Genomic DNA, 9954 nt, shown 5'->3' with positions numbered 1-9954 from the left:
ATAATCAAAATCGTAAAATGAACCTTGTATTTAGCGTAAGTATATTGAAACACTCAATCGATTTCGAGAGCAGCTAAAGGTCCCTCCTCATCAGGAGAAAGAAATACCTAGAAAGAAAAAAATAATGAGGAAGGAGTCTCAGAAACACGTGGTCCTTATCAGCACTGCACGTGGTTATAACTGGATTTTTAATCAGAGTTGCACTGGCCGCCTACTTTTACTGAGCCAAGTAAACTTTAAACGATAACATTACACTTTAAAGGCGATCAGAGCAATGAAATCGATAAAATCACACATAACCTCATTGTTTTATTTCGTCCATTTGTTACTAAACAGAAAACAAAATATTTATGTTTAAAGGAAAGGTGCAGAAGCTATTTCAGAGTCTCTAAAGATTTTATCGTGTGGCATGAAGCGAATACAAAACCGTTAATGATGCAGACATCTTTATAGAGCAGCTAAAGTAAAATAGTCAGTGATAAAACAAAACGACAAAATTTTGCTTTTCATTTATCAACACCACTCCGCAACTCTTAAGCACTCTACCATTAGCGTGGCTTACGGGAAAATAAAACTCACAGACAGCTAACTCGTTCACAGTGATTTGAAACCTGTTTGATTTTCCTCTATTCAGCAATTTTATCGCACGATCCCTAGTAGACAAATACTCGGAGAGAAAGATAAATATATTTGAAGCTGCAAATATGATCTTTCTGGTTTGGATTTAAGTAAGATCAGAAATATTTAAAAATCCTCTCATCAGAGAACGATAAGAATGTAGCGGAATCGTTGACAGAGAAAATGATGATAAAATTTGGTTATAACTCAATGAGACCGAAATATCCAGTGAGAGGACATTGCTTTCGAAGAATATGTCATTGTGATACCAAACTAATGGCATTAAACCTATGAGCTGCTAAACGACTGACTGAATTCTGATTTTCAAATAAGCATGTACATAAGAGAGAAAGAAGTATGAAAGGGGAAATTAATCACATCTCTTAATAGTATACATGCAATTTTTCTATTTCTTTCTCATAATAAACATGAAAAAATATTTCATTAACAAAAAGGCACAACAGAAACATATGATAATTTATTTAAAAAAATAATGTAAATCTTTCAATTTGTTTTGTTAAAATATATGATGCTTATTCAAGATAGACAACGGAAACAAGAATATTTTGGATCTTAAAACAAAATGGTAACGTTAAATTGGAATAATTTAAGAGTATAATACCAGTCTCAAAATGCTGAAGATAAACTGCGCATATCGCATCCTGTTGTTGAATTTTTATTATACGACTTTCTTATTTGAATGACTTTTTGTAACGGCCCTAATGCATAAATAATATTTTGAATGACAACTTTTTTAATTATCTTAGGAGACTCCTGTTATTTATAAAACCATTACATCTTCGAAAATAACACATTTTGTGATTATTCAGTGGAAGATATTCACTGTATTTTTTTGGTTTACTTATGTAAACGTTTTTGGACAATATGTAACTTGATTAAAAACTTCCTTAATGAAGTTTTTAAATGCAAACCAGACAATAATAAAACAAATTCTTAACCAAAGTATCAAGACATTTAAAGGAGTTTCAATTTTATAAGTAAATCAATTCTAAATCCACTTTTGTTGGGAAGAAATAACTTGCGAGTTATTCGAGGAAAATGAAATTGGGAAGCGTTGAAAATTGATCCTACGAAGTTAAACTGAAATTTAATTAAAGCCGAATTCGTTCTCGTAGATTGATTTTTCTCTCAGAGTTAACTGGGAAACATTTTGAGAAGCACCTCTGGAGTGCGCTTGATGTGTCAGCTGTTACTTCTGTTAAGTTCACATGCGTCACAAATGTGTCACGAAGAGCTGTTGGCCCCGATCTGCAAAGCGTCATACACTAGATAAGATTTCTTTTCACTAAAGCTTCAAAATCATATTTCTCTTCTAATTTAATTACATTCGAAACATTAATTTAACTTCTAACTTCACTCATATTAATCTAGTCATGCCTTCAATTTGCTGAGAAAATTACGTTCCATATCCTATATAATTCAGAGTTCTGGTTTGCATTTGTTTTCGTGTATGCATATTAATCAAAACAGTTTGCATTTGTTTTCATGTTCACATATTATCTAAAAGAAGAATTTGTTATTAACATGTTATTGACGTAAAGACGGAGGGGATGAAAATAGAATATTTATTTTTTTTTTTTAATTATAACACACGAAACAAAAGAAAACAATGTATAGCAAGATGTGTGCTGCTACTTGAAATTTTATCTCTGCATTCCTCTTAATGCATTTTTACTTATTTTCTTCAGTTAGCGCGTTGTCTGATTTCAGCTGTTCTTAAATTTCCGATTATCTATCTCTTTCGATCCTAATCACACTGAACACAGAACACAAGTTTAATTTTATTTAAATCATATGGGGGAATTTTAATTCATGCTTGACTTATAACTCACTATCTCTAAGAGGTAATACTTACTACGGCAATAATAAGCTTTGTAACTTTTTCCCGAGTATTGTTGAGTTCTTATCTGGTCCAGGTTTTCATTATGAATCAGAAGATTTATGGACAAATATTCACCGAAAAAATGGTAAATTTTTTCAAGGGGTATCTTATTTTACAAAAAATTACCTAAATCTTTTTAATTGAATATAACTGCTGCATTTTCAAAGTAATCAGATGTTTTATGACCCTATACAAGGAAACATTCAGGAAATAAAAATTAAATGGCAATTAGGATTGTGACAGGAATTTTAAAGCCTGTGAAAAGGAAATAAATAATCGAAATGATACCTTGGAATACGTGGCAAGATGTGAGAAAATTTTAGCATTATGAAAATACACATCTAATGATAGAGAAAATTGAGCTGTATAACGAAACTGTCTGTAATTTTATGTTAGAAAAGGCAGAGAAGAGAAAATGTTTGTGGCATGGGCTCATTCAGTAGAGTTTACAAGGTCAAAGGTAAAATCTTTGTCCCTTCTGGCCTCTTGCAAAGTGAGAGAATGGCCAAACTTTTCCCTATCTGCATGAGGTGAACTTCTCTCAATCTGGTGAGAGTGCATTTATTAGCATTAAACTTGTACCGATTTTACGTTTTAGCCATTTTATTCACTCTGATGTAATGTTCAGAGGAAGTAAAATTAAGTGATTTATTGTTGTAAAGCAGATGACGAAATGTGGTTTCGAATCACAGATTCATACATATGTATTCATGAAGCTTATTAGGTCTTACGACGCCGTCATGAATGGTGTAAAAGAATGTTTAAAGAGAAATCTCACATTCGTGTAGGAGCATTACTTTTAGATGCGTTTCATTACGCATACAGTTTGGAGAGTTCTGCTACGAGCATATGTTTCAAAGAATGTTCTAGTGAAGCGTTTGATTGCTTTTCGAATTCCGTTCCCTCTGTGATATCCACTTCATCTATTTCTGATCACACCCTGGTAGGAAATGCAAGTGCATAATCATATACCAAGATCATTTCGCTAAGCTCTGACATGAAAGAAAATGGAATCAGCGGCATATAACTTCAAGGATTTTAATGGGTATTTGAGAAATCAGTGGCATGTAACTTAAATGATTTCGATTTTACGAATAAACAGTGACACAGGATATGTAAATAATGTGATGGAAATCTAAATGTTTAAACCTCCACATTCAGAAAGCCAAAGAAACATCAAAAGGGCTGATCAGAACATTAAGAACACGCTGTGTTTATGGATGAGAAATACCGATGGATAGTACTTTAAGGTACCCGACCTAGTGTGGGTCGGATACCTTCTGAAAAAGATATTATTTGATTTTGTGATTAAGGAATATCCATCTAAGGTTTTCTTTAGCTACAAAGCTAAAATGATTCCTATAGCATCTTCCTTACTCGAAGATGTTTTGAAAGACATATGAAGGACAATCTGAAGAAAATGTTGAAAAACATTCACACATTACAAGTCGAAAGATACAAAAAAGAGAGTTCATTCAACAACACACAGAAAAGAGTGTAGTCATCGGTGGAAAATAGTAATGAATACATGTCAATCGAAGAGATTCCCGTTCCATTCCTGCTGAAACTGTTTGAACAAAACCAGTGGTATTCAGAGGTGCAGAAATTGTCACTGAAGTTTCATGCCATTTGTGTACATATGGACAAAGCAAGAAAATAAAGCATTATTACTTATATAGTTTGGCCAATATCTGCCTCAATACTGAGAATACTGTAGAAGATAATATCTCCTCTAAAATAATTATGAATAAATGAATTATAATCCGGTAAATGCAATTGAATTTCTATATAAACTTTCTTCCAGTGTATTCGATAATCATAAGAAGAGTTCGTACCCCTTATGCCGAAAAGGGATAAGTCTACTCATGCACCCCGCTAGTGGTTGTTACGAATGAGACACGTAATTGGTTTACCGATTTACTAATGCTAAATATTTTAGACCCTCCATATGCTAGATCATGACTCACTTTATATTCGAGAGCGTACTGACAACTGAAGATGTTACTGATCATGACAAAACTTTCCAACCAGCAGCTTTCTCTCAGTCAATGGATAGTTTCCAAAGCTTCATGAAATAGACTTGAAAGACTAACGGTCGAAACCTGATATGCTTTTATATAGAAAAGGAAATTAACTGCAATAATCTAACTAATAATACTATTTCAGCTGTGTTATTTTTCTTTTCTTGTAGATAAAGCCCGAATCTTCTATTCTGTAGTTCTTATATTTTCATATATGTCTTTTTAATAAAAGCTTTTCTTTTACATTACTGCAATAGTATTTGTCATTCTGTATATAAACCGATATATTCTTTTAAACAATATTTAGGGAGAGTATGTAAAATATAAAACTGAAACAAAAAAAATCTGTTTCTTAAAATGTCAAGCGTTGCATAAAATGTACGCTTTATCATTCTTCCGATAACAAGTATTATGCCTTATTTTGATGCGATTAAGTAACTTCAGCAAAATGTAGTTAAGCTTTATTTACACTAAAGGTGGACGGTAAAGGTACACTAATTAAACGTATTTAAATTTAATAACAATTTAATCTTTTTTCCCTGGATATTTTTTAATATTTAACTTCTCACCGTAAACCATTTTATATAATTTTATTGAGAAGAAAATATAGGTACTTTTTTAGTAACTCTGCATTCCTCTTTATGATTTAGAAAACTTAAGTTAGCAAGGAAAAGATTACTAAAAATAGCTAAGGCCACATACTAAACTTTCGTTTTTGATTTAATAATTAAATTGCTAAATAGAATCTCTCTTGGAATTCTCGTTTTGAGTTAACTAACATTTCTCAAATTTGCTTTTAATTCTGTCTAAAAGCTGCAGTGCAAGTTATAAATCTTCCTTGTGATCTTGCTTTTCTCCTGACTCTTAAGCCTCAGCGAATGTCTAAACTAAGCTTTCTCCAGCTCGCTGTAACTGCAGTCTGCTGTTGCTTCGAAGATCTCCTTTCTGTCCTTAATCCGTTTCTTCTTACCCCTTTCTTCCCTCCTCCTCTTCTGTCGTCCTTGGGCTTCGCCAAAACTCCTTTGGAAGATTAAAAGCTCAGCAAAATTAAATGAAAAATTGAGATGTATAGCTCTGAAATATCTTTAGTATAGGATCTTGTTTTAACCATTTCATATTGCACTTCAATATGATATTTTGGCGTTGACAAATCTCTAAATTATTCTTATATCTTTTCGAAAATTGCGTTTTCTGAAAATTTTATGCTCTTAAATTTCTCTAATTTCATGAATTTTTTATGCTTTTTTCGATTTAATTGAATTTAGTCTCCTTTCTTTATTGTATTAATAACTTTAGAAGGAAACGTCTGTTTTACAATTGTATTTACATTGCAGAAACTTCAAGAAACTGCTGTTAAACTTTATGAGAATAGAATATGTTAGAGCCTAACATTACCACCCTTGACTACAGATATCTTAACTTTCGGTTAATTGCCTCAGTTGTACTGTTCAGTAAACCAAGCAGAATTGTGTGTGGAATTACGTGTTTGGAAGTTTTAGGATTTGCATGATTTCTGCATTATAAAATTATAAAACAACACAAAATGTAGCTTTATAGAGATAACGAGTTAATCAATTTCGGCTAAAGTTGCGTTTTTGCATCATTTATTAAAAACCAAAATTCAGAGTAATGCTCTACCGATTATTGAATTCAATATTTTCTGAAAAATGTTCAGGCTGAAATGAGTAAAGGGAAGAATTTAAATTTTTTAATAGCTATCAACTTACATTTTGAAGCTTCAAATTAAAATATTTTGACATATGACCCAACATACCTAGCAATAAAACCAAATTTGATTTTAAATATTTCAGCTGTTGATTATAGAATTAATTATAAAAATTGCGGTTATTATAAAGCATTACCTCAATCCCTTGAGCTCTTTCCCATGATAAATATATCCAGCTAGCGTTGGAAATTTCACGATTCGAATTCCGAACAGTCAACAGTCTATTCTTCACACTGGTACTGTTCTGTTATCGGAACCGGATTCAGACATGTGTTCGCGTGTGTATGAATTAAGGGTATATATGTGTATATGTATATACACACATACATTCGTTCTTACATACATGCAAAAATCAACACATATATCCATACCATACATGCATTTCTGGCTCCAGTTCTGATAACAGAACAGTACCTTCCCACTTCATCCTCCAAAATATACGTTGATATCTACAAAAGCGTCTGAACGAAGCAAACATGTGCAAATTGTAATTCGTAAGTAAGGTTGTTAAGATTAAATGAAGATAACTCGGTTCAAAAAGAAGTCACAGAAACACTTAAATTAGTGTAAGTATTGTTCCTTTGCGCAAACTTTTTGCGCAAACACAGAAAGTGGTGGACTACCAGCGATAGTTCAGCTTCCTAGGTGTGACCATGCCTGCTATTTTAATTTGAGCTATCATCATAGCTTTTGAATTTTTCCCGTAATACATGATGTGTTTGAAAATTACACTTGGCATTCTATTATACTATTTATAAGATAGTCATTGCCTTAGCATTATTATCTTAAAAGTACAACTAATTTTACATGTAACAGCAATGCATTTTTTTTTCACATTACGAATCCGTAGTATAATGTTGTTGGAATTTATTATGATGCAATTTACATATATATATATATATATATACGTGTATCAGCTTTGAGTACTCCCGTATCATCCCTTCAACCATTAAAATATCGCCAAGGAGAGGGATTTAATGTCAATTACAGATAAGCGTGACATAACAAGGCACTCGTAACATCTGCGCTTTCGTTTGATGCTACTCCGGATCATTCTCGACAATCCACCTTTATCTTCATGAACAAAGATACAAATTAGTTGTTAATGCTGCATTTTTCTTTCATTAAAAAAGTGATTTAAATTTTGGACCTGGCATCTACAGAATAGAAAGCAGGGGATTATTTTCAAAGTTATATCCTACTATAAAAAATGCATATTAACGGACACGATATGGTCAGCTGAATATGATTGACAGAAAAGATTGGAACAAATATCTGAGGGACGTTTGTACTAACTTTTTAGATAGAGCTTCTGGTTCACAAACATAGATACTTTGGTATTATCGCAGTCATCGTGGCACTATTTGACAATCTTTTCAAGAAGAAAAAGAATGGTAATTGCAAATCGGAGAAAGTTATTTGTTCCATATCATACATGTTATTAGGTACATATTTTAAATTTAGTTCCATATTTACCTTGGAAAACAAATTATAAGACTACTTACAAGGAAATTTTATTTCTTCTTTGCTCTGCTTGTCTCCAGTATGTAATCATTATTTTATTCCAACGCAATCTTACCGGCCATTCATTGCTCTTCAAAGCAAACTTTGACACTCGTTAATTCCTTACTCCAGTAATATACAAAGGCTATTCGAGCATTTTTTAGACGATTTTGGTTTGTTGTATAAAAAAAGGCTTCTGCTTGGATTTTTCTTTAACTGCATCTATATTTTTGAAAGTGTAAATTATTATTGTCCGCTATTTGACAATTTTATTTTCATGCAAAATGATATCTAAAGCTACGACAGGTAATGTTGTCAACATCGAAGGAACGAAATGCCAAAATTTAAACTGAAGTTCAAACTTTGTTCCAAATACGTATCCAAGGAGAAAACGGGATGTTTCGAATGTTGCAAAAGTAAAATCTTTAAGTTAAATGAAAATCCCCAAAGTCAAAAGACAGTGAAAAAGCATTAAAATGCTCAATGGAAACTGTAAGCAGAGATTAATGCTGATTCAAACCTGAAAAAGGAGAAAAACATAATGTGAATTATCTTCCTCGACGACATACCGCCGAACGCCGAACGTGCAGCAGAATTCTTTGTAAGAAACATTTATCCGTACAAAAAATTAAAACTATTGTCACAATAGACGAATCTTGGCTGTACTTAAATGACTGCAATGAAAGGGGATCCACTCGATATCATCAAAGAGGAGAAAAAAATCTTAAACATAGTTTAATGAATCTAAAGAAAGTTTTTATAGGAGATTTAGGATTGTTGCTTGTTTTTCACATAAAGGCATATGAAAAATAAAGAGAGTGGAGAAAAATGTTAAAAGCAACTCCACCTGCTATCAAAAACATGTTTCATATCTAGTTTTTGAATATGAAATACCTTCTGTGCTCACTAAATGTGATCAATCAGTAGAACTGCATCAAGACAAAGCAAGCAGGAAAAGGTGGAACAAGAAATGGGTATCGAAGCCATACCGTTCTCTCATATCCCTGCTCTACTAATCTATCATTAAATGTATTTTTGCGCTCTTCGACTTTTAAAAAGCGGGTTGCCCAAACATCGGCCTACAATCTCCATAAATTTTGAAAGCGAACAGCCCCTGTTATTAATCTGACTAGTGTAGTAAACGACAGACGACTATTCTCAAACTAATTATGACATGTTCGCTACACGTTTTCACTTTGCACTTCCAAAAAGGTTGTTTTTAAAAATACAAAATCTTCAAGTGCGAATCTGAACATTCCTTCAATTATGGCAAAATATTATATTCCTGCAAAGGTTTTACAGAACTTTCTTCGTTTGACAAGCGCATATTTCAAAATTCAGCTGGAGACCAAAAATATCGTAGTTTACCTTCAGATCTTCTAATGCACACAAAACGGCATATATGAAACTGGGGACGTTGCTTATTCAAACTTACAGTTACGGATGTGCTTGAGCCCGGATAGCTCAGTCGGTAGAGCGTTAGGCTTTTAACCTAACGGTCCAGGGTTCGAGTCCCTGTTCGGGCGGTACGTTTTTTCTTTCTTTCATATTTATGTCAGTTTCTTATCATATGCTGTACTTGAACCCATGAGCAGTAATTAAATTTATACGTCACATTTTCCGCATATTGAGCTCCATACTTACCCCAGCATGGCATATTTCGCGAATGCTCTTTTTTATTTACTTCAGTTTTCATTAAAGAAAATTTGGAAGTAATTGCATTTCAATTGCAAAGGTACTCCTTAATCAAAACGCTTTGATCCTTGAGAATTGCTATGCGCATGTTTGAAAATTGTCGACTTCTACTAAAGGTGGTTGCTATAACTCCATCTAGCTAAAGCTACAGAAATATGTCCCAGAAAGAATAACATGCCTAATATGCTAAACATGAGTGAATAAATGATACATGTTGTTTAAAGTCTATACATTTATCGAGTTGCCTGATGTTGAAGGATCCAGCACTGGAGGCAAATTAGTGTTAGTAAATCTGTGGAAACTTTTATCTCAGCTCCTTCTCTTTAAATTAGCGACCTGCCTATATTATTCAACTAATATTAACATAAGATGGGAATGCGCCGCAGCCACATAATTTGAAATACGAAGTAATGTGAACTAAGAAATTGTGCTTAGAATCTAAGCAGTGACTAACTCCTTATATCTACACTACGTTTTTCATTGTAAAA

General features: G+C 32.8%; 1 non-coding gene across 1 annotated transcript; it reads left to right on the top strand.

Annotated features, from left to right (window-relative positions):
- The first annotated feature begins 9224 nt into the window (after positions 1-9224).
- TRNAK-UUU (transfer RNA lysine (anticodon UUU)) lies at positions 9225-9297 on the top strand. Its single transcript has one exon. It is a non-coding gene; the product is annotated as a tRNA-Lys (tRNA).
- The last annotated feature ends 657 nt before the right edge of the window (positions 9298-9954 follow it).

The sequence above is a fragment of the Stegodyphus dumicola genome, chromosome 9, assembly GCF_044657685.1.
Source record: "Stegodyphus dumicola isolate Sdum_Otavi_A_Nest chromosome 9, ASM4465768v1".
In the NCBI taxonomy this organism is placed as follows: domain Eukaryota; kingdom Metazoa; phylum Arthropoda; class Arachnida; order Araneae; family Eresidae; genus Stegodyphus; species Stegodyphus dumicola.
Note: the sequence above shows the minus strand (reverse complement) of the source record. Positions and strands in the feature narration are given on the sequence as shown.